Source organism: Ambystoma mexicanum, chromosome 6p (assembly GCF_040938575.1).
Source record: "Ambystoma mexicanum isolate Mex_15411 chromosome 6p, UKY_AmexF1_1, whole genome shotgun sequence".
Lineage (NCBI taxonomy): Eukaryota > Metazoa > Chordata > Amphibia > Caudata > Ambystomatidae > Ambystoma > Ambystoma mexicanum.
Window position 1 is genome coordinate 1,029,598,311 of NC_090935.1, and position 26,380 is coordinate 1,029,624,690.

A 26,380-nucleotide genomic window follows, 5' to 3' on the forward strand; every position below is an offset into this window, starting at 1 on the left:
AACGATGCCACCACTTACCAGTACCTTAATACCCCTGCTCTTTGGCTTGAACACTTTGCTATGAAACCTACACAAAATCAACCTTGTGCCATCCACATTAGAAATAAGAGATTAGGATCCAGGTTCTGTCATGTGAATGGGCGCTCCAACTCTTTTGCCCGCACCTCGCCCAAACTCCCCTCACCCAGTCGCAGCCCCCTTGACATACCTACGCCCATCACCTGTAATAACCCTATAACTGTAGACATAGCAGCCAAAGCTACTCAGATCAAAGGCGCACTTATCAACGCCAGATCGGTCACTGCCCATGCACTTGACATTGCTGACCTTATCACGACCCAAAAACTTTACTTTATTGCTATATCTGAGACATGGTTACATGCAGCATCTGGTCCCACATTATTTCTTGCCATACCTCCAGACTACAGTATTACGCGATGTGATTGTAACACTGCTCAATCTAGAGGGGGTGGAGTTGCCTTCATCCACAAAAATTCACTTGGCCTAAGAGCTGTACCCAATGTCAACTTGGAGTCTGCAGAACTAATCTCTGTCAAGCTACCTCTAATGCCCAACCAAACCGCCACCCTACACCTTATCTAATGACCTCCTGGCCCAGCTTCTTCCTTTGCAGATGACGTTTCTACCCTATTACTAGATAAAGCTAAAACTAACTCGCAAATCATTCTCCTTGGAGACCTTAATCTGGGATTCCGTGACCCTAATGACCCTGCCGCCATTGACCTGGCGAATACTCTAACCGACCTTGGATTTACGCAACACATCCTAGAACCGACACATATTAAAGGTAGGACACTTGACTGGCTTGCCGATACCAACTGCAACATCAAGGTTCTATCTAATACTCCTTGCCTTTGGTCAGAACCCCATATCATTACCTTTACGATTGAAGCAGCCTCACGCCTCCTACCTACAACGGCGCCTGCCCTCCCTACCAGAAACAAAAGCGACATAACTAGAGAGATATTACTCCTTCTTTTACTCCCCTCCTTTAACAAGGCCACATACTCCTGCTCTGATCCTACAATCCTTGCCGACACCTAGAATCAAGCGATGCTCTTCGCTTTAAACCACATTGGCCCCATTAAACTGAGGAAGCCTAAATCGCATGCGCACCTTAACTCCTGGTTTACACCGCAGTTAAGAGTGCTCCGCAAAGCTAAACGCTGCGCTGAAAACCGTTGGCGAAGCCATCAGTTAGATGCTCATAAGGATGGCCTTATCCTAGCCACCCTTAACTATAATGAACCATTTACCTTGCCAAAAAAGAATCTTTTAATACCCGCATCATGCAAGCAGACTCGAATACCAGAGAACTATTCAAGATCTTAAAGGAACTTGAATCTCCTGCCACACCGCCTGACAATTGTATCAAAGACAGCAATTGGTGTACTAATATCCAGACCGCCTTACTGAAAAAAATTGCTTCCCTCCAAGCCAAAATTAAAGATAAACAAATTGGATTGAAACTGGATAATCGTCAGCCCACTCCTATCGCGACTCTTCCCCAGGCATCACCTAAGATCAAACAATTTGCCTTCTCTCCACTTACCATTGCCGAAGTGGAAGTCATCATCAATGGAATTAAACCGTCCAACTGCTAAGGTGATGCCTGCCCTGCTTCCTTCATCAAGGAATCTGCTCATGACCTCGCCCCTTGCATAACTGCCTTTATCAACTCCTCCTTTAAAACAGGCATTGTTCCTGGTCCTGACAATCTCAAGGATGCTTGGGTGATCCCTCTGCTAAAAAAACCTTCCTTAGACCAGAGTATACCAACTAACTACAGGCCTATCACAACTGTCCCGTTCATGCTCAAATTACTGGATCATGCGGCCTACCTGCAGATTCAAGACTTACTGGAACGTAATAACCTCCTTGGACTAAGACAATCCGGCTTCCACCCCAGGCATGGGACCGAAACGGCTTTGATAGATTTTAAAACTCAAATCGAAGTCCTGAAAGATAATGGGAAATTAGCCTTGCTATTACTCCTAAACCTCTCTGCGGCCTTCGATCTGGTCAATCACACAATCCTGTGCCAGCACCTCCGCTCTGCCGCTTACTTCTCCGATTCAGCCACTGCATGGTTCAGCTCCTTTCTCAGCAACAGACACATGAGTCTTCTTCCCCCCTCAGCAGCTGCTGACCCAACCCCTATCCAATGTGGGGTCCCTCAAGGCTCATGCGTGTCACCCACTCTTTACAATGTGTTCACCAAACCACTCTTTGATGTTCTTGATTATCTGGGTGTCTCTTATACTAATTATGCGGATGACACCCAGATACTCATCCCCATCACAGGTGATCACATTGCAGACACCAAGGCAATGAGCGAAGTATATTTGATAATCCAGGCTTGGATGGCCCAACACGAACTTTGTCTCAATGATAAGACGGAGCTTCTCATCCGGGGCTCCCCTCAATGGCTTAACAAATTAGATCACTTGTATCAGTCCTTCATCATTGATGATAATGTCATTAAAGTGTCCAAGGATACCAAAACCTTGGGCATCTATCTTGACTCCACCCTGTCCCTGACAAGACAAACTAATGCCGTCAGATCAGCGTTGGCATATACCTGCAAAATCGTTGCGGCCTGTAGACCTTTTCTGATCACCCCTAACAGCATCACTTTAGCTAGAACGCTCATCATGTCTAAGATCGATTACTGCAGTGTCCTTTATATAGGGACCAGCCAGGCTAACCTCAATAAATTGCAAATCACCCAGAACAACGCCATTAGAGTGGCGTTAAATATTCCACGAAACCAACATATTCCGACATCAGGACAAACCTGCAGTGAATTGCGCTGAAAACACTGGCCCTTACCCAAAAATGCCTGACGAACAAGGCCCCCCCCTCTGCCTTTCCAACCGCCTCTCCCTCCACACTTCCTCTCAACCCCAAAGAACTGTCCAGACACATCTTATCCTTGCCTAGATTTAAACTCCAAAAAGCTGGGGGCGTGAGCTTGCCTGTTCAGGCCACTAAGCTTTGGAACACTCTTCCATCCACTATCGGGACCGAGCCTTCATTCAATTATTTCAAAATGAAAACCAAATCTTGGCTTGTTGCTCAAATCTAATCTTGCCTTCTGCCTGTAGTAATCACCTTGAGCTTTGCTTCCTCTAAACTTTGTTCAGCCTAAATTATGCTCCTAGGTTTATTGCTCCCGGTGATCACCTGTGTATTATACTGTAAATTTACGTTTTGTGCTTTTATATTGTATATTTTGTGTATTCTATGTAAATATGCCTACCAAGTTGTTTGAGCCCGAATGCCTCTGGGCCTGGCGCGCGTTACAAATAAAACAATACAAATACAAATTGGGAACATTGTGTTGTGAATCCAGGCTCAAAACTTTGGGAATGGAGCCCCAAACTCTTTTGAAACTTAGTTTTGGTGAGCCAGTGCCTGCAGCTTAGTGGAGTGGAAGAAGAGCCCTGAGCTCCTTTTGAGAACATACCCTGAACATGGGAAAGGGAGCTAGAGATTGCTCCAGGCTTTAATTTGGACACTATTTTGAGTTGGTCTATCCCTGCACTACATTTAGGTATTTAAAGTGAGGACAAGCATAGGTTTTGACAGACATTTGGACTTCTGGATATTGACGTTCCTTAGTTTGGTTAGGTGTAGGGCAAGATGGGCATTGTAACCATCCTGATATTTTAATAAAGGTTTTCAAAACTGTTACCTCTGTCTCTCATCTCTTGATTCCATGCCTCTCACACTGGGTAATTTGACAAAATGGTGCTCCTAGTCATCTCTCAGTCTACCTGGGAAAGCCTGAGCTAGGCAGGAGGGAGCACCAACAACCAAGATTAGCTTAAACACTACAGATTGGGACTCCCTACTGTCTATCATATTCTCTACCATGCAAGGCCCTATAGGCTGAGGTCTTATCGGCCTTACTTCATCCGGGGCTTCCTACGGGGTACTCTACTCTAATGTTCTCCCAATTTTTGTAGTTGAGCATAAACAGTGCCTGTAGTCTATCGGACGCTTTCATGTTCACTCTCTCCTTCTCACCCCTCTTCATTCCTCTCCTTGATCTTAGGTCTCCCTGTTCCCTACTCTCTTCTCTTCATCCTCCTCACTCAGTGGTCGCCTGCCTATCCTATTTCCACAACACCACCTCTGTCCTCCTGCTCCCACCTGTATTCCTCCTTTTACACTACCATCTTCTCCCATCACCTCGTCCCTCCATCCACTACATTCACTCTCTCATGCACTCACAATCACAGCTGTACTTGCACGCAATACTTAACTTGCATTCCTATTCAACTTCTTCAGACTTCTCAGCACAACGCTCTACCTTCCGTCATCCTTCTAGTCTCTGGGTCCACCACTGCACTTCCTAACCTCACCTGAACACCCCGCAGTGGGTCATTTATACCAAAATCTTCATCCTTCTGACTTCTCCGCCTCCCCCAGTGGTTTTACATTCCACCTGACTCGGTGGACCATTCTACTACTGTTTTTTTCCCCAGGGGTTTGGCCATTACGGTGCATGGTCACAAACCATTTAGGCCCGCTCCTCTGTGCACACAACAGTACAAAGGATCTTGCTTGGTGCTTGCAGACTGCAGTGTCGGTGCTCCCCTTTTCGTGATGGTGAGTAATGCAATTGTTTTGTCACCATCGCCGGAGCATCACAATTGGTATGTGTGTTTTTCGTTCTGCTGTGCTTGCTCAACACTGCGGGGTATGCTTATCTAGAAAGTCCTTCAATGAAAAAAGAGTTGGAGGATGCATGGCATTGGGTGATCAGAAGTAGTACCGGGCATTACACACACACACACACACACACACACACACACACTGCACTCCCTCACCATGTCTCTGGGGCAGGACTGGCTCTGGCATGTGCCTTTTTTGTAGGCTTTCTACTCGAGTTTGGAAGGGATCCCTGCCCTCCACACCTCCCCGCCGACACGGTCAAGCCCTGAATACGGTCACACTTCCCTACTGTAAGAACACATGGCCCATCTTAAATCCCGTATGGTTTATCACTGTGGATGAACCACACATCTGACTAGGCCCCAGAGCATTTCTTCCCTGCACAAATGACCCCACAGTGTACCCCCAGCTTTTTGTTTACCTTGCCTGCATCCGGTAGATCATCTGTTGCTTCCCCCACTGGGTTATTTGTTACAGGGGTACACAGTTACTCCCCAGTGTTTGTGGAGGCCTCATTAAATCCATACGTGTGGCCCATTGGATGCAAACAGATCCCCAGTGGTGCAGGATGACCGCATTTAGAGGAAGCGATCGACCATTTTTGCTCCTCCGTAAAGTTTGAACTTTGGGCACAAATTAATTGTGTAGACACAAGGCAGCATTATTTGACAAGAAGTAGTTGTGTCGTTTGAAATGTTCTTTAGTCGTTGGAACATGCTTCAGGAAGAGGTTTGAGCTTAGAAAGAGCATCTTGAAGCCAAATAAAAAATGTATTCATGCGTTTTCTGCAGACTGACATTGACTAATCGTCCACGCCACTGCATTTTAGAACTAGTTGGCTACCAGTAGTATTTGCACTATTAAAAGGGTGCAGGAAGTATGATTGTTTTTCTAGTTGATAAAAGACCGTGATTTATGCTGCTTTTTATAGTTAACTGCATGGATATTTGGGCATATCTAAATCTAGGGCAGCATTTGGTAGCTGGGTTAAGACTTTTTCTGGACTCTGCCTGAACATCTGCGAATGGCTGGATTGTGGATTGTGGAAATGTCGCAGAGCCTCTACGTTGACCTACAGAGAAATCTATCAGTGTGAAGTACCAATTCTGCTCTAGATTTCTGTATGTACGTGCGAGTTTGGTATTGCAAATCTGTTTTTGTTGTGTATTGTTTTATGGAGGACTCAAGAATACGAAATGTTTAGCTTGCGGAAAAGGGATTCAGAAAATGTGCTAGTGCACAAATGTAACCACCACTGACCATGCCCAGTTATAACCTTGATTTTCCGTACCAACAAAGTACAATTGGTGAAGGACTATCCCCATTCCTGAAACTGTTGTCGCCAACACAGAGGTGAAGAAAACTTGAGGGACGCGAGAGGGGCGACACTAGCTCAATAGAAGCGTTCAGTATGGAACCTGTTGGAAATGGTAGGCATTCACTACACCTCAGTACTGATGGGGAGTGATGAATAAAATGGGAAAATGCATTCCTCCCTTTCGCAAGGGGATTTTCAGATGGTTGCAGAGCTTGGCGGCTCTACACAGTAGGGTATACCATCAAGCTTTATAGCTTTTCTTTTCAGGTCTTTCCAAGCCCAACATTGATGCATCGTCCCCGCAAAAATCTCCTAGAAGGGCCACTCTCTAAAGAAAACGTATAACATTTCAGTATTTTTCTCACACACAAATAAGCTTTGCTTTCTGATTTCCAAGGTCTAGAATAGATCAAGCCTCACAAAATGTTCTTTGTAGAGCTCACAGAAGCTTTTACATAACTCAAACTTGTATTTTTTTAAAAAGATTTTTAGAGATTTTAATTCATTGCTTTGTTCACAGAACTGGTGGCCTGTCTTCTCTGGAGTTGCAGTAAACGAGCAGACTGTCCTGACTGATGTGGCATTTAGCTCCTCTAGGGGTAAGTTGCACTCTTATTTGTCCAATGGCTGCTTAATTTGTTTTGCATCCCTACGTTTCTGTTCACCTTTGTGAATAAACGTATGATGCTGCATTACCTGAAGTCTAAAATAGTGACCAGCCTGGGAAAAGCCAATACCTTTATCATATTTGAGCTTTGCACATGCATTTGCGTTGTATTTACAGGTATTGCATTCACTAGATATTGTCATCATACAAACATGTGCTAGCATCATTTGTCGGGTACTTGCATGATATCCTCTCGTTCTCGCATCTATCTCGCACTCTCCTGATCTCCTCATCACCCATCCACATGCCTGACCATCATGGGTAGCTTGCTTGGGTGTGGCTGTCCCACTCAACTATCTATTGTGGCCAAATGCACAAACACATTCTGATTCCTATGGACAATTTCCCCATACCCAGGACTCCGGTCCCCTGAGGGCACCCCACTGCCCCCACAAGCATGTTGAGGCCATACTTATGGTATAAAGACGCTATATACATGACCAGTTACTACTACCACCAGTTGATTCCATCAAATCCCAGGTATTCACTGCATTGTCTGGAATAGCCAATATGGCCTGACGGCCGCCTCCTCCAATGGAACTTGGACCATAGTTAGAGGCACATCTGCATTAGTTTAATGGTGCAGAGAATGGCACTTGGGACATACATTATGAATGCTGTTGCTGGGATGTATTGCAGGGCCAGGGCAGCCTATGCAGATACCTGCCTGCCACACGAGACATCGAAGGGCTGATAAAGCTTCACAGAGGGAAATCTCCCTGAACTCTAGACAAAGACTTGTAGCATTGACCTGAAGGGGCCCTTCGCGTATGGAAACAAGGCACAATCGCCACACACAAACTGATACGCCAGACACGAGGTTGTATTCCCAAAAGCTAGGGTTTATTACAAAGCAAATAGTCTGTTGGCCAACTGGGGCCCACGCCCCGCAATGTGTTTTTCCAGACCCCTGGGGGACGCAGGAGAGAGAGAATCGTACAACAGTTACATATATACAGAGCAAGCATCTTACAATCAGTAGTGACGCATCCAATACCGCCCCTAATACATTTCCTTTGAATTGGGCACGATGATTGACAATGGTGACGAGTATGACACCTTCAAACATTCATTTAGCAACAGTTTGCAATTTCACGAGCTTACAGACATAAGTCTTTGTTTTAAAGAAAACAATGCTTCTGTTTCTGCAAGCAAGCTGCGTGCAGGGGAGAGACACATTCCAGGCCTTGCTATCTCCTAGTTTCTATTCGTTTGCCTCAAATGGCAAATAGGGAGGGCCAAAACTGCCTGTTGGAGTCACCGTTCCCTTCCCCACATTGTGCTGTAGGCACGTGATACAATTCTGGACCATCCTCTCTGCATTTTTCTTTGTGTGTTCTCCCATACTGTGGCTAGATGCTGAACTATCTTCTTGGCACAAATATGAGTAGGGTTGTGGGCCATCGTGACCATTGCAGTTAAATGGGAGTTGGGCAGCATCCAATTTCTACTCTTCTTGTCCACCCAGCAATCTTCTAGATCTAATTCAGCAGAGCCCTCAGCCCACCCGTGTATTTAGTCAGCAGTGGCTTCTGCCTGCATCTCTTTGACAGTAGCAATTCCATTCTCTGTCATGCAGGGCACTTCCTCAGACTGTACTGTTAACATTTTGGTATTCAAGTCAGTGGCAGTTTGCTTCGCAATCCTGTCTGCAAATGCGTTCCCTTCTCCCACTTTGTATTTTACTTTTTTATGTGCCCCGCATTTCACTATTGCTAGGCACTTCGGACACGTAAGTGCAGACAGCAATCGTACAATCAAAGGGCCATGTTGAAATCTGGCACCATGTGATGTCAAGAAACCCCTCTCAGCCCAAAGTCGGCCAAAGTTATGAACCACGCCAAAGGCGTATTGGCTGTCAGTATATATGTTTACACTCGGCTTTAACCAGAGCCTGTGAGATTTCTGAAAATCTATCATTTCTGCTGCTTGTGCAGAGTTTTAGGGGATAATTTTACTTTCTACAATACTCTTTAACGTGGTGATAGCATAGGCAGCAGTTGATGTGCCATCAGGTAGTTTAAAACAGGAGCCGTCACAAAACAGTTCTCCATCTGGCTCTTTTTGTGGGGTATCTCTTCAATTCTTCCTTTTGTTTCTTCCTCAGAAACCATTAAACAATTGTGGGGAGGTGATTCATTTTCACCAAGTTCTTCAGTGGGCAGTGGCATTAAGTCTGCAGGATTCAAAGCGCTACACCTCATAATTTGGATGTGTGGCGCAAAAAGGACAATTTCGTATCTAGGCAATCTAGCAGAGGTGAGGTGTTGCGTCTGTGTTCTATTTAATAGAACGTCTATGGCATGTGGCAACATCCATATTAAGGTGTGCCCCAATACCATCCCTTCGGTTTGTTTCACTGACGCAGCAGCCGCTGCAACAGTTCGCAAACATGGTAGTGCGCGCGCTACAGGGTCCAGCGCGGAAGAAAAATAGCCGCATGGCCTATTTCTTCCACCTTGTTCCTGTGTCAAAATAGCCAGCGCGCAGCCTTTACTCTTTTGTGTATAAACAATCTGAAAATGTTGTCATAATTTGGTGTGCCCAAAACTGGAGCAGAACACAATGCAGTTTTGAGCAAATCAAATGCTCTCGGACATTCTTCATTCCACTGCAAAGACATCACAACATCCTTTTTTGTCAATTCCTCCATTGGCTTCACAATCGATGCAAAGTTTACCATCCACTGCCGGCAATAGGAAGCAATGCCTATTATGGCTGACTCCTTTCTGTGTTTTTGGAATAGGCATACCAGAAATGCTTTCTATTCTTTCCGGGGTCAGTCTTCTCCCTTCTCTCGAAAGTAGGTAGCCCAAATAAGCCACCTCCTTTCGAGAATATTGGAATTTCTTTAAGCTTGCTTTATGGCCATGTGCTGCTAAATGTGTCAATAATAAAACAGTACTCTTTTTACAAATCTCCTCTGTATCAGCAGCAATCAATAAGTCATCTATATATTGTAACAATACACAACCTTCCGGTAATTCTAGCATATATTTTTTTTTTTTTTTGGATCAAAGACTATTGATTTTAAACATAGGAAAACAACTTAACAGTACATGCATCTCTCTGTGTATCAGGGATGGGAGCAAGGGAGCAGTCATACAATCAACATTTTCAGGAGGAGGGTCAGGAGAGAAGAGAGAAGCGGGTAAAAAAACTAAAAACAACAAAAGAGAGGAAAGAAGAGAGAAGAAAAGAAAACTCTTGATAACTGGGACTGCTGTCTAGTGGTCCGTCAGACTTTGCCAGAGCAGGAGTTACTCGTGGCACAATCAGTATGTTCCTGGCTCGCTTCATTCAGCATCATGCGGCCCTGTCCGTTCCTAGCATCTGCCGTGGCACACCTGCCTTCTAGCTGGCGTCTTCCCAGCGACTCCATATTTTGTCCGCTTTTTTTCGGGCAGCCCCTTGCAGCATATACCCGATGTTCCATGTCAGCACAGATGTCCACATCCACAACCCATTGGTCGTAGTCCGGAGTGCGTTCAGCGCCCCACAGTTGTGCTATATTCCGCCTGAGCACGGCCGTTGCAGTGGAGCAGAGTATCTTTTCATACCGGGACAGGTCGGTTTCATTAGAGATCCCCAGAAGGAGATGTTTTGGGCATCTGACTATTGTCTTGCCTATAACGCTGGATAGTTTGTCACAGCATTTCTGCCAGAGTTGTTGGATATTGTTGCATTCCCATAGGATATGGAAGAATGTGCCCTCCTCACGCTTGCATCGCAGGCAGCGTGCGCCTGTCGTCTTCCCCCAGCGGAAAAGGGCGACTCTTGGGTAGTAGACGCGGTGCAGGATCTTTAGTTGGACCAGCCTGAGTCTTGAAGAGATGGTTACCTCGTGCGGGTACATTGGGGCATCCACCCAGTCTTCCGGCTGGAGCGGTCCCACGTCCCGTTCCCATTTGGTCTTCAGACTGGTCAATTCTGGTGTCGCAAAGGATGTAATCACATTGTACAAGGTGGAGGTGACTTTCCGTTTCACCTGGTCCGACACCATATTGCATTCAAGGGGGGAGCTTTCCGGTATGTTCCGTATATTTTGTTGGTGGGTGCTCCAAGCATGTTGCAATTGCATGTGGTGGCATCTTTCTGTGGCTGGGAGGGAAAATTCCTCTTGTAATGTTTCAAATGGTGCAAGTTTGTCCTCCCGCAGCACAGCCCCGACGGTGGTGATTCCTCGTTGGACCCATTCGGGCCATCTAGGTAGCTTTTGTATTTCAGGAAGATGGCAATTGTTCCATAGGGGTTGGGCCAGTGTCGGTTTCCCATCCCATCCTAGGTGTAGGTGTACCTCTTTCCATATTCACGTGTGTCGCCATATCTGGTTTCGGTGGGCGACCCAGGCTTCCGTAGAGATGTTCTAATGGTGCTGTTGTGTTGTGGGGGTTAATTGCCTTGACGTGCGGAAGTGTCCCATCTCCATGCAGCATGTCATTGACCACCGTCAGCTGGCCGGCCTAGTAGTATGATTGCAGCCTGGATAGTCCAATCCCTCCTTCCCATATGGACCTTTGGAGCGTGGAAAGAGCGATCCGCGGATGCGCCCCCCCCCCCATAGCAGTTTTCTGAGGATGCATTCGAGCTTATGGAATTCTTGCTGCGGGATATATAGAGGGGCATTTTGCAGGATGTACAAGAATTTGGAGAGGGCAATCATTTTGAATAGTGCAGCTCTACCCAACAATGTCAATGGCAATGAGATCCAGTTGCGGGTGTCTTCTGCGAATCTTGTTACGAGTGGGGCAAGGTTCAGGGGTGTATAGTCTGCAAGTTGTTGCGTGATACGTATCCCAAGATATTTGAACTGCTCCATTTCGATCTGGTAGGGGCCGTTCATTGCACTGGTTGCAGGCGCATCCCCTATAGGGAATAGGATGGATTTGGCCCAGTTCACTCGTAGGCCACTGAATGCCCCATATTGCTCCAGTATGCTCGTAACTCTGGGACAGGAGTTGGCTGGGTCCTTCAGATAGATGAGCAGGTCATCAGCATAGAGTGATACTCTGTCCTCCCAGGTTGCTGACCAGCGGAAGCCTTCCCAGGCAGGTGTGTTTCTCAGGAGAATTGCCAGGGGTTCTATTGCGATCGCAAAGATCATGGCTGACAGTGGGCAGCCCTGCCTCGTTCCTCTCCCCAGCCCAAAGGGATCTGATTGCCATCCATTGATCCTGGCAGTTGGGCGGTTGTATAGTAAGCGTACCCAGCTCATGAAGTTCTCGCCAAAGCCCATACGGTGCATTATGTCCCAGATGGCCTCCCATCTCACTGAGTCGAAGGCCTTCTCGAAGTCCATTGCTAGTAAGGCCAAGGGGCCTTGTATGCTGTGGGCTCTTTCCAGGGCTGAATATATTCTATAAAGATTCATGCGTGTTGATCTCTGTGGCATGAAGCCACACTGGTCCGGGTGTATCAGAGAGGGAATGACCTGTTGGAGGCGGTCTGCTAGTATTTTGGCGAGTATCTTTGTTTCGCTGTTGATAAGTGAGATAGGCCTGTATGAACTGCAGGTTTCGGGGGGTTTGTCCGGTTTGGGTATCGCTATTATTGTTGCTTCACGTAGGTCAGGTGAGAGAATGCCCTTTTCACGTGCATGCTGGTACATCCGTAACAGGTGCGGAGCGATCACATTGGTCCCCACCTTCCGCCATAGCTCGATCGGGAAGCTGTTGGGACCTGGGGATTTGCCGGTTTGGAGGCTGAATATGGCGCTTAGAATTTCGTCCTCCGTGACGTCTCTCTCCAGTAGTTCCTGCTGCGCCGCATTTAAGGTAGCACAGCCCCGACGGTGGCGATTCCTCGTTGGACCCATTCGGGCCATCTAGGTAGCTTTTGTATTTCAGGAAGATGGCAATTGTTCCATAGGGGTTGGGCCAGTGTCAGTTTCCCATCCCATCCTAGGTGTCGGATGGCTATTTCCTCCATAATCGAGGCATCCATTCGAGTCCTGGGTGCCTCATAGAGTTCTGCGTAATACTCTGCAAAGCCTTGTGTTATGTCCTGGTCCGTTACACAAGTGTTTTGCTCTCCTGTCTCCAGCCGCAAGACATGGCTGCGCCCTTGCTCTTTCCTCTCCAGCCATGCCAGCATCTTCCCAGCTTTGTCTCCCGTTTCATAGATTCTCGCTCGCATCGCAGTATGTGCGTGCCTTGCGTTATCCATTGCTGTATTTTGGAGCTTCTTTTGTGCTCGAAGCAGGGTGCGGTTTGTGTCCGGTGTGTCTTCGTTTATGTGCTTTTCCTCTGCCTGCTTCACTTGCTGTTCTGCTTCAAGTATCTTGCTAAGATGCTTTCTTTTTTGGGCAGTCGTCCATGATATTAGCTCGCCCCTTAGCACTGACTTGTAGGCTTCCCACAGTGTCTCAGGGTTAGAAGCAGACTGTGTATTAAGCTCAACGTATGTGTTTGTGCTCTCCTGGAGTTTATCCACTAGCTCGGGGGTCCCCCAAGTAGTAGTTATTTAGTCGCCAACTCGGCGGGGGAATCGGCCTGGATGTTGTGATTTTCAGTTCAAGCGGGGAGTGGTCAGATATGCCTCTAGGGAACAGGTCTGTTTCCTGTACCTTGTGTAAATCAGAGGCCGGGACGAAAAAGTAGTCCAGCCTAGATAGGGAGGCATGTGCCCCTGAATGGAAGGAGTATTCCCTAGTGTCTGGGTGGAGTTCTCTCCATGTGTCGCATAGGCCCAGTGCATTAGTGAATGCGGCAAGTCGGGTAGTTGTGTTGGGGTTCCTGTTGCGTAAATGTGAGCGGTCTAAAGTTACGTTCATGACTTCATTGACGTCTCCACCCAGAACCAGCAGGTTGGAAGTGTCGTTTGTGATCAGCGGGGCAATGTCTGTGAGCAGTTGGTCCAGTTGGGTTGGTGGTGCGTAGGTGGCTAACAGTGCGATGGATTGATCCCACAACCTGCCCGTCACATATACGTATCTGCCGCCAGTGTCCAGGCGCACTGTGGTGAGTTGGAAAGGAAGGTTTTTGTGTAACAGGACCATGACTCCCCTTGATCCCATCGTGAAGCCTGAATGGAGTGTCAGCTTGTAGTTTGTGCGTTTGAACAGGGTGCATTCCGTGCCCGCAAGATGGGTCTCAGTCAGAAGCACTGTGTCTGGTGCCCGTCTATTAAGGAATTGCCTAACCAGGCGCCGTTTGATAGCGTTGCCAAGGCCATTGACGTTCCACGTCATGAGCCGTAGTGTTCTGAGGGCATGAGCAGAGTTATGTGATGCCATGTCTGCTTATGGGAGTGGATACGTGTGCTGCCGATGAGTCGCGTCTCGCGAGCTTGTGGCCATAAGTTATGCTCATACTGATTGGTCCTGATATGTTTCGTGTCTGACGTGTCCCGTGTGTAATGAAACTTAACAAACCCGTTACCCACCACCCCATACTCCTACCTACTAGAAGCATCGGTCGCCCGAACCTAGAAAACCACGGGTGTCAACTGGACACCTTACATGCAATAAACTCAACTTGTGTATGTATGCTAGTCCCTGGCGGTGTGCAATCAGGGGTTAGCACCGCTGGGGCTACTCTCTGATGTCTCTTAGAGGGTGGGGGCCCCTCTGACGTGTGGCTGCGAGTCGACCCCGCAGCCGCAATTTTAGGGAGTGTGTTGGTTCGTGTCAGCAGGTACGGTTTGTGGATTGTGTTAGGGTAGTGCATTGTGTACTCACTGGTATACCGCTCGGCGTCGCTAGGAGTGGTGACGGGGGTCATCCATCGCTGTCCTCTGGTAGGTCTTGTTCCAGGGGCGGTCGGGGTGCATGTTGTTGGTCGGGGGGCGGTCTGTTGTTTCTGCTGGCTCTGGGAGTTGACCGGTCCCCCTCTAAATGTTGTTCCGCCCATTGCCATGCTTCCTTCGGATCATTGAAGTGGATTGATGTGCCTTTATGGTAAATCTTAAGCTGTGCTGGGAAAAGTAGGCCATATTTGACCCCCCAATGTTTGCAGGTGCTTTTTAAGTTGATGGAAAGACTGCCTCGCTTTCTGCACCTCTCTCGTGTAGTCCGGAAAGAAGGCGATCCTGGAGCCGTTAAAGGTGACCGGGCCTTTGGTCCGTGCCAGTTGCAGTAGGGCGTCTCGGTCCCTGTAATTTAAGAATCTCGCAATTACTGTGCGTGGTGGTGCCCCAGGCGTTGGTCTACCCGTGGGTACTCTATGTGCTCGTTCTATAGAGAAAAACTTGGAGAAGGAGCTCAGGTCATATAGGTCTGTTAGCCATTGTACAAGGAAGAGCTCCATGCAGGGGCCTTCAGCTTTCTCAGGTATGCCGAGTATGCGCACGTTATTGCGCCTTGAGCGGCCCTCACCGTCTTCAACTCGGCTTTCCAGCAGTTTGAGTTTCGAAGTAACGCTTCTGAGCTGGTGTTGCATGTCTCGTACTCCATCTTCTGTAGTCGAGACGCGCGGTTCGACTTCGCCAGTTCGCGCCGTCAGCTTTTGGAGATCGTGTCTGAGGAGGGACACGTCCAGGCTTATCCCATCCATTTTTTGCTCCATTGACGTGCGGGAGTCTGCAATGGCGCCCATGATGTCCCTCAGGGAGATTGCGTTACCCGGTTGTCCTTCTTCCAGGGTGACCGGATGGTAGTCGGGGACCTGTGTCGAAGGGATTGTATATTGTTCCATTCTGCTCTGTGTCGGGAGTTTCTTAGCTTTATCTTTCCCCATTTTCTCCGATGTGTCCCAGGGCCACTGCAGTAGTTTAGTGAGGTGCGTAGTGGCCTCACACACTTGGATAGGTCGCACAGTTGCGCCAGGGTACATATGCTCCCAGGCGGTTTGACAGCTTCACAGGACGAACGCTCGGTGCCGGTGTTTTCGCGGGCCGCCCAGGGTTGTTTCGCCAGGCTAACCGGGGCAGTTTTATGCTGGTCTCTTCTCCCGCTGTTTGCTTCTATTGGCGAGCTGTTGGTGTGGGCAATGTTCAGACTGGGGTATGGCCCCACGTCTGCTCAGTTCCGTTGTTTGGGAGACTGCTTCCACCGCCCGTCGCACTGACAAGGTAGCGGCGGATGAGACGGTAGTTTGCAGTTATTAGGCGCCAGCTCCGTATTACGGAGGAAGCGTATTATGGCAGGAGCCGCAGTCCGCTCCGTTGCCTCACCGCTTCCGCCCCAGGAGCGTACTGTATTCTCCCAGGTTCTTCGTCTTCCAGTGGCGTCTCCAGCGGTATGCTATGGTGAGTCTCCCTCGTCCGCACCGCGAGCTGTGTTGGCTCGCGGTCCCCGGCGGCGGACACTGGCTGTCGATACACGCCGCCCCACGCTTGACGATGCGTGCGGAGGGGCGTAGGGTCAACTTGCGTTCAGGTAGGAGTCACCCGTTTCAGCGCCGTCTTCTCAAACCCCGCGGGGGTGGTTGCAGCTCAGTGTGGCCCGGCCAGGGCCTAGGGGATACGCGGCGGCCATTTTGTTTGTAGCAGCGTTTCAAAACGTGGCCTCGAACCAGAGTCGATGTTTCTCTTCCTCGTGTATGCGTTTGTCCCCAAAAATTTACCAGGATATAGAGCAGATCCTCCGCATTCCGTACGTTTGCTTATTTTTGGTCCATCTTGTCGAAATCAGGCAGGATGTTTCAGGATTATGTGGCGGCTCGCGGAGCGGTGCAGATTCACGTCCGCATCGTCTCGCAGCTGGCCGCACCCCCCCAATTCTAGCATATCTAGCTGTTCTTTCAATGCTCTGCTGTAAATATTTGCTTTCTTTGTGTACTGGAATACTGAAGAAGGCATTTTTCAAATTAATCACACTATACTCTGCCGAGGCAGGAATCATTGTCAAAATTGTGGTGACGTCTGGAACCAATGGGAATTGAGGATCTACTACCTTAAGTGCACGCAGATCAATTATGAAACGATATGGTACCTCATTACCTCCTTTCTTATACACCGGAATAATGGGACTGTTACATGTACTGCCTGTAATCTCTTCAATCACCCCCAATTTTACCAAATCCGAAACAATGCTCTTCAATCCTTTCTTTAGAGCAATCTTCACTGGCTCTATCTTCAACCGTCCCACATTGTTATTCATCGCCCATATACAAATTGGCACTTCACTCAATTCTCCTGGCAAAGGCTTGGACACAAATTCAGATACCGGTACATTCTGTGGTGAAATTGTCAAGAACACTCCATCTGGTGTACAGTGGATAACTGCACTTAGTTTTTCCAATAGGTTTAACCCCAATAGATTTTCTCCGCAGTTTTCTGTTAAGAGAAATGGGCAATATTCAGTGAATGGACCTAATGTCACTGCTACTGGTTGGGGACACTGGATTTATTTCTGGGGTACCTGCAAACCCTACTGAAATATTTCTTTGCACTGACAGTGGTATTTCTGGAACCAAGTGATGATCTATCGAGCACTTTTGTGCCCCTGTATCTACGAGAAAGCTATGCTCTCTATTCCCGACTTTCATTTCTACGTAGGGTCCTTTCTGATTCACGGGAATATGCACTGGTTCCGACCCCTGTCTTGGGCTGTCCTATTGAGGAAACAACACATCATCCGATGTGTAATCGCTGCTGTTATTATAGTACGCATTTGATTGAGTGTCAAAGGTTCCCTCCCCTTCCTCTATTTCCATTTTGCGTGTTCTGATGGCTTTGATTCTGAGTAGAAGCAGTTTGATTCTGAGCTTGGTTCTGATTTTGGTTACCATTCCCTTGGCTATTTTGGTGCTGCTGCATGTTATTTCTATTTTGCCCATTTGTTCCTGGATGCCCCCTATGCTGTCTTCTCTGGCCATACCCATTTCTATTTTGCAGATGTGGACATTGCGATCGCCAGTGACCTTCCTCTCTGCAATACGCGCACTGATTTAGTCCCAGAGGCCCTCCATGCATGCTCGAATTACCTCTGCCTTGTGCGTTTCCTCTTCCTCTATTGTGTCCCGCCACTTGCTGGAGTAGCACCCTTGTTTTCAAATTAGCCCTTTCCTTCACCTCTTTTTCTTTCTCCGTGTTCACTCTGTTCTCATAATATTGGGTCATTTGCAATACTTTGCTCAACGTTTTTGCTTGCTATGCACTCTGTCATTATTGGGCTTTGAATAGGGAGTATTAACCCTCTCACATACTTCTCGACTAAACTTTTTCCTGCTTCTGTGCTTACATCCTTTACACTAAAATCTGTAAATACTTCCTCAAATCTATTAAAATAATCTGTAGCTAACTCATCCTTGCCCTGAACGCATGCAGTCAATTTGTCCCATTGAATTCTTTTTTTCTGGAATAATTTCTTTCAATCTTTGTATTATCTGTGCTGGTAACGCCGCCATATTTTCCCCCGGTTTTCCCCCCGCTTCTTGCTCCTTATCCTCCACTGCTAAATTCGCCCAAGTGGCGCCATAGGCCGTTTCGTCATCCACTTTTCTTGTTTGCTTCCATATGTCTGCTTGCAGAACTACTAGGAATATTAGATCTATATCATCCATAGTGAACATGGACGATTTCAAATAGGACTCTATTTCCTTATAGAATCCCGCCGGATTCTTTCTTATATCGGGAATCGTCTGTTTTATGTTGTTCACTTCCTGTCTGGAGAAGGGGACGTGCACATATTGTGCTGTATAATGTGCTTCTGTTACCCGCGCTGGTGTGGTACCTGTTGCAGGAATCTCTACCTTTTGGTACAAAGGTAGGTGGGAATTCTCTCATGGGAAATACCGCACTCACTGTTCCTCCCCCTTCTCTCATATGCAATAATATTCCCAAATCAATAGATAAGGCTGTTTCTCCTGTTCCATGTTCTAATGTTCTCTTATATACTGCCATCATTTCAGGGGGGCTGGCTTTCTTCTCATCTATATCTTTGTCTATCAAATATTCAACCATTGTCTGCAGTGCTTTTCTTTTCATGGGCAAGGGGTATTCATCAAATATCTCATGTATTTCCATTGTGGGGATACTAGGATCTGGAATCCATTTTAACGCCTCTCGTATACATACTTTTAGTTTATCACTTGGCTGTCTTGGCGACGGCAAAAATCGCCGCTGTATATATGACACTGCCGCTTCCTTCCTACCTCTCCTAATATCTTTACTCCTATACCCCGGTGTGACAAACATTTCAGCATATTCATCATCAAGTTTGTTCTTAAATTCAAAAAGTCGGTCTACATGTTCCCTTATTTCTTCATCTCTCTCTCTACAATGTGCTAATGCATTCAAATCCAACAACCGTTGTGGCAGTAGCCTTCCAATTAACTGTTTCCATCTCGCCATTAAATATTCCAACACTACCTGTCTTTCATTGCTCCTCCTGAAATCATACATCGAAGCTAGTGTTGACGTTTCATCATTCCAGTTTATATACATCTCTGCCTGTTCTTGCAACTCCCGTCTTCTCCTTGCTGATCGCACTACGGGTCACTCTCGCGCATCCACTTTGTCCAGCCCCTTTCCTCGTTTCAGTGAGTTCAAGTTCAATTACAGGAGGGGCAGATGGGACAGAAACTATCTCTAGGGAGGGCGGTGCAGATGGGACAACGGGAAGTGACTGTTGCGGCGCTGACTGGCTAATGGGAGGCGCTGATTGTGTGGTCTGTGGCTGTGCTGGGATTTGATCAGTAGGGAGGGGCTGAGCAACTGGAGGGGGCTGTGCAATAGTCACTGACGTGGTCTTTTTAGTCTCTTCCCTTGGGCCTCGCTTCGTATCAGTCAATATTTTATTTATCAAATCTGATGAATGCAACTCTCGTTGTGGGTATATTTTTTCTATACTCAACTGATCGTGTCTATTTGACTTTCTCAAACTATCATTCCACTCCTCCTCCTCCTTTTCTTTCACTCTGCTTTCGATTTATGCCTGTGCGCACGTTTCTCTCTACTTCTCCAACGAAGCATAGCTTCCCTTCTCCAGTCCCTAATGATATCAAATTCTGCAGGGCGTGTTTTCTTTTTCATCAACACCTTATCCAAGTTATCTATTCTTGTAATCTCAAAACTCCCATGATTCGGCCACTGAAGATCTTCCTCTTTTCTGGTTTGCCTATGCCAAGTCTCACAAAACATTATCGCTCCTACACCATATTTCACATGCATCTTATACGCCGGCGACCCCACGGGTGACGCGACCTGGCCAGTTTCCAAAGATTGTCTACCGCAGCGGAAAAATCCTGCTAAAGTGGACAATACCCCAGGCATGTTTTAACCTTACCCTCGGCTAATCAACCTTACGCTGGGTGTTTGATTTTGCAAAATCAACTCTCAACCAATATCAGGGTTACTTTGAATCGGGGCTCGACTCACCTGATCAGTCAAGTCGTCTTTCAAGACGCAATTCGTCCGTATACTGACGCAACCAATGATGATGTGTCTGCGTATCTTGGCTCACTGTCTTGTTTCGGGACCCTCGCCTCCTTGTTCTCTGGCTGGGTACGTCGATCAGGGATCAGTTGTGTGCAGATCCGGAAAGGAGTCATCGCATTCACAGGGGCGCCCCGAACACCTCTTGATCCCAGCTCTATCGTCCCGTTCTCTCCGCCTTCCTTATTTTACAACTTACACAATGGAACAAGTGGGGGGAGGGTCCCTATTCGGGTGCCATCTTGAAGGGGCCCCTGAGGGACCCTCTCGTTTGGAAACAAGGCACAATCATCACACACGAACTGATACACCAGACACAAGGTTGTATTCCCAAAAGCTAGGGTTTATTACAAAGCAAATAGTCTCAGTTGGCCAACTGGGTCCCACACCCCGCGACGTGCGTTTCCAGACCCCGGGGGATGCAAGAGAGAATCGTACAACAGTTGCATATACACAAAGCTAGCATCTTACAATCAGTAGTGACGCATCCAATACCGCCCCTAATACATTTCCTTTGAATTGGGCACGATGATTGACAATGGTGAAGAGTATGATGCCTTCAAACATTCATTTAGCAGCAGTTTGCAATTTCACGAGCCTACAGACATAAGTCTTTGTTTTAAAGAACACAATGCTTCTGTTTTTGCAAGCAAGCTGCGTGCAGAGGAGAGACAAATTCCAGTCCTTGCTATCTCCTAGTTTCTATTCGTGTACTGGGGGTCAACTTGCTCTCCAGGGCTCTACAGGGCTCGGCAAAGGGGGGCCGCAAAGAAGAGCATAATTCAAGCCATTTAATGTGCGCTTCTAACATTTCTACTGTATTAACGAGACTAGCTGGCACCTGTGTACTGATTAGAATGCCTCGCTGCTTACTCCCAAGGATTTGTGAGGGAGGAGACCGGGCATTTCTGTCTGGGTTTCTGCATTATGTTTCAACATGTCTCTCACAGCCTTGGTTATGCACTAGTGGAGCAGAATAATTTTTCAGCAAAGCAGTTTTAACAGAAGACAAAAGGCAAACATTAGAGAAAACAAAATGACGATTTCAGTCACCTTAAAATGGCTGCACTTTAGTCAAGCTTATGGCTATATATTTCTAATACTAAACACATATATTTCTAATACTAAACACATGAGGCGGTCTTCGGCCAACAAAGTACATTGCCTTATGATTGAGGGGTGTCTACTTTTTCTGCACTGACAGACCTGCAATGCGTGGTTGTGTCATTGCTTCTGCAGCATCCGACAGGAAACCAGGAATTTTCAAGAATGTTGACCTCCTGTCGGGAGCCATTGCGGAAGAATGGAGGGGCAGGAGTGTACCCGGAAACTGAACCCCAGTGGTTGTAAGAATTGTCTAACAAACTCAATAATCACCAGTCAAACACAAATTATTGCAGTAAAAGTAACCCCCTCTGGTTTAATTAAATAGAGATGAAAATAAGTTCTGATATCTGCAGATGTTCAAGCATAGCACTGTGCTATTATCCGTGTTGATGCAGAGCAGTCAATGTTCTTCATTCTAGGTCTGCATATGCGCTGCAAGAAAGCCTATACGGGGCTTCCTTTCACAAATAGTGGGGGTACGTCCAAGGCCTGCGGCTTAGAGTGAGCCACTGAAAGCCACCTCTGTTTCTACCAAGCAATGAACCCCTGGTCATCTGCCACCGAGTCAAGCCCCGATGGTGCCACAGAGCTATAAACGGCGATCAAGTCCTAAAAAAAGAAGTGGGGGGACCACATTAACATATGAAATAGCATGTGAAGTCACCAGATATTCGCATATCATGATGAAAAATACAAATTTCATTTAATTGACTTTGCATAGCTATACAAATTGCACAGGGTGAATGGCGTTTGCCTTTCATAAAATGAACACGCGAAAAAACCAAGGGACGATATTTTTTTTCTGGGTTTTGAAAACGTTAAAAGGTGTAGATATTTTAAAACCCAAGATCCAATACTAATGTTTTCCCAGGAGCATGCAGTCCCGAAATGTGACATTTCACCTTTATTCGTGTTATATATTTCATCAGGTTGCATGGTGCAGTGGTGAAATACCCGTTCGGTCGGGTGTAAAAGACAGTTGACGTTTCTCGTTTTATACACCACGTGTACCCTCGGCTTGATCCATGCCGGAAACCACCTTATCCTGAATGTATTTATACTCTGCAGTACTAATACACTGGCAGTGAGATCCAATGCACACAAGCAAAACCATATCACTTAAAAGCCCACTAATCCTGCTATGTAATTCTAAATCCTGAACACCAGTTCAAGAAACCGAGGATAACTGCATTCTCGAATGAAACTCCATCTTCAACGTAACACTGTATACATAATGTTGTGGCCTGAATGGATGACAGGACACTGTAGGATTTCTAACAGTCTTTATTGACTGACAACAAGGGAGAATGTCTTAAGACGGACCGGTGGCGCAGGGCGCTTACTCACTGTTTACTGCCCAGGTCCTGTGCTTCCCCAGTTACTTCACTGTGGAGGGGTTGTGCTCACCGGTGGCACGCCGTAAGCTCCCAGGGCCCCCATGAAGCCTCCAGTGGCTGTGGTGTTATGCCCTAAGAGCTGTGATGATGATTCTCGAGTTGACTCTCCTTTTTCCTGTAATCAGGAGCAGCGCTCCTGTACGACCGCTCTGGCTGGCAGCGCGCCAACTCTCCGAAGCGGGAACGTTTTCCTGCGGAGCGTGGGCTCGCGAGATCCCGTCTATCGAGATCTCGCGAGAACACGCTCCCGCGATCACGTGATGTCCCCACACATAACTCGAGCATAACTCTCACAAGGGACGCAGAAAATGCAAATACTTCAGGTAGATGCATAGACATCAGAACAACTCGAACGGGCTTACGTTGCTGTTTAAATGCACGGATCAGAAACGCTATACCAATGCTACGGGCAAAGAGCTAGTAGAGTAGCTTCCTAAACGTGTGCGTGTTTATACTCCAAGAAGCAATGCCAGTGTTTTCCCTGGAACATGGAGTGCCAAAATGTGACATTTCACCTTTAGATGGTTTCTATTTTATTTTTCTCAGGTTATATGGTGTCGGGTGAAGTGCCCGGCCTGCAAACCTGGCAACTGTGGTTCGAGTCCTGACGTTGGTGTAAAAGTGATAAAATGACGTCATTGTTTTTTGTTTTACACACAGGCATCTAAAATGCAAAAAAAAAATCTGAAAAAAGTGGACGTGTGCCCACGACTTGAGCCCTGAATAAAATAGTTAAAATCGGTATACATGGAAACCTTACTGCAGACTCATAACTTGCCTTTAAGAGCCCTTAGCTGCCAAATAGGCCATACGCAGTTTTGTGACGGCTACAACGGAACTAAAAAGTACTTAACTGTGACCGTTAGGAAAGGACCCAAAACATTAACACCTGTTCAGGAAACGAATTGCATTTCCCAGCCATCTTGTACCATATGTCACTTAAGATAGTCCTCAGCGTCCTTATCTTCATATTGAAATCGCATGATTGTATTTCCTCGAGGGAGCTCGTGTTAACGTCCGATAATTCTGATACAGTTGGCAAAACGTGTTACTGGTCTCTTACTCCAACGGTGGCAGGAACTCGTACGGAGAGCAGCTGCCCCAACCTTACCAGGCACAGGCATGTGTGCTCAATTCACCATGGAGTTGGCTCCCTCACTCGCAAACCCCAGCACAATGCTTAATTCAGTTCCTCCGTCCAAATATAGAGGCTCGGGCACATCACATTTTGGCATGACTTTGAGTTGCTCATTTTACATTGGCGAGATGGCTAATTGGGATAAGAAGTGCTCGCTGCTAAAGTGAGTTCTGCATTTACATGTTCGAATGCCAGTTGACTGACTCAGCCCTTCCCTGTACCGGAGGTAATGCATTTAGTAGCGTTAAATTAGCATATCGTAGAAACCTATCAATAAAGCACGTTGAAGCCCGAAGAATCTGGCTTGAAAGCCTGTATTAAATTTTGACCTACTGTATTTTGAACTGTCCCAAGATAAAACATGCAATAAAAAGTCGCTGTCTGGCAAGGCGGGGACATCTTGTCTGTTAATGAATGGCAGAAGAGGAATGTTAGGGTGCCGCTGATTCTTTCCCCTCATTCATTAATAATTTGCTTTCCACAATAATACCTTCTGCAGAACATTGAACTGTACGTCTCAATCTTTTGAGTTCTTGAAATTACATGCTTTTTGTGTATTGTGTTGAATCCGATTAAGATGTTTTAAACAGTATTCAAGTTTTGGGAGTGTACCTTGGATAATAAAGTGGGTTGTTACATCTTTGTGAACACCAATAACTATTTTCGTTTTTTCACCTCATGAATACTTTTCTTAGGCCAGACATCCATTTTGCCTGACTTAATGTTGGTGCCTATGGCCGACTAAATTTTTAGCCTGTGGATACATTCGAAAAGTATTTTCTGAATTTCTTGATTGCTAGAAATTGCAATTCTTTCTTTCTTTTTGCCTTTCATATACTTGCAGAGCATCCCAAAGCATGGTCTTGGAACAACCTCTCTTCAGAAATGTTACATGTTGTTTTTTTTTTATGTAGTGCAAGGTTTGGCTTTTTTATCTTCTTGACACTGATGTTTTTTTTTCTCTGTGGAAATCCAAGTTGTTTTGGGGTTGATTTACGTTATGGAGGTTCCTCTTTTGAGGTGTATTTTATGTTTCAGCTTGCGGCATTGAGGAAGACGGAGTGTGCGTCTGGTCATGTTTGTGCAACCTGTCACTCCTTGTTCTGGGAGTTGGTGAACTTTGTTCTTAAGAGGTGTGCTTTAGTGGCGCAGGCTTCTGCAACTCTGGGCTGTCAGTGTAGGAGTGAGATTACTTGTTGTTTTCAATTCCTCTCTCCTCACTTGTATTTTCCCATCTTCCTTTAAGCATGCCACTATTCTTGAAAATATTCTGTTTAGATGGTGTCTGCCCCAAGCTGAAAATAGTTGCCCTACCCCAGACCAAGGTCTTTTGTTGGTGGTGCCCCAATTACGCCACACGGGGCACCACCACATCATGGGACCCATGCCTGTTATCTTCTGGATGACCCTGACCACCACGTGGGGCCACCTGATCCCTCACACCGAGGCCTGCACCATATCACACCCAGTCAGCCGTGTCAGACCCCCTACTCACCTCAGCATCTCCATTGTATATGTTCTTCACGGAGGCCCCATGCCCTCATAACACGGAAAAGCATTTAGTGTTTGGGAGCATGAAGGGCAAACGAGTGAAAACAATATTGCGCACATGGAGGGGCGAGGGACAGGCAAGAGAAACAGAAGATTGAAAAGTATGATTAGCGGTATAGACCCACCGAGGAAGAGAAATAAAAGTGAACAAGACGATGGGCACACCTAAAAGCAATGTGTAGAAGTCAGTGTGAGGGCGGTTTCTGTAGAATAAGACTGGAAACCACAAAACAGTCAATCACCATCGATCACATCGAAGAAAGAACTGAAACAATCCAAAATAGATGACAAAAACAGTAGATGACCTTGCACCGGGAAAAAACATTAATCCCTTTACTAAAAAGAATGGCAAGATGGTTCACACCCCACCTCAGAGGACTGAAGAAAACTAATGGGAAACTGGAGCATGAATGGAGGAAAAACTACGATCAACAGAACATAAGAGATGGATGCGACTATACAAAGCTGAAATACTCAAAGCAGGTAGCCCTTGGAAAGGATATGCCTCTTTACAGAGCACTGGCTGCCAACACCTAGCAATGGAGGACGGTGGAAGAGGTGCCGGGGATGCTCCTGTCCCGTGCCTGGGGCAGAGTAAAGCCTATGAGGTGAGGCGGGGAGGAGAGGAGACATAAGGGGCCTCTCCTGTGGGATCGTGCTTGGTGTCCGGCTTGGTGCCCCAGTGGAAGAGCGCTGGCGACAGTACCCGACCTCCAGGGGGCCATGCAGAGAACTTAAGCCGGAGTGGGGTGAAAAAGAGACCCTGCAGGCTCGGGAGGTTGCTTGCTGGTCCGCGTGAGTCCTGGTGCACCACCAACAGAGTGAAGGACCCAGTAATGGGGTGGGGGGGGGGGTCTGGAGATCCTTGGACTACGGGGGATTGAATTAGACTGTACCTGCTGGGGATGGGCAATCAGTGCTAGCGGGCAAAATTGGCACGTTAGGCTGCGGCACGACTATGCAAGAAGCTAAAGGGCCCTCTGGAGGTACTGTAGGCTTGGAGAAGTACCTGTGCTGCTGCAGCTGGTTGCAGCTCCGCCTTGATACTCTCAAGACGGTTGGATGGAGTCTGGCCCGGGCTGTCTGGTGAGTGAGTTGCTGTGTGCAGAATACCAGGGAGAGGGCTCAGGAGGATGCAGTTGGGGCGGTCTTGAAGGTCCCCAGCCTTACTTGCAGATTTT

General features: G+C 47.0%; 1 protein-coding gene across 4 annotated transcripts in view; it reads left to right on the forward strand.

Moving 5' to 3' along the window:
• CDC42SE2 (CDC42 small effector 2) overlaps nucleotides 1-26,380 on the forward strand; it is a 559,740-nt gene that overhangs the window by 143,446 nt on the left and 389,914 nt on the right. For all 4 annotated transcript variants that reach the window (XM_069625631.1, XM_069625633.1, XM_069625634.1 and 1 more), the window contains exon 2: nucleotides 6,543-6,621. The gene's annotated coding sequence lies outside the window, so the exon portion shown is untranslated. The remainder of the gene's footprint in view (nucleotides 1-6,542; nucleotides 6,622-26,380) is intronic.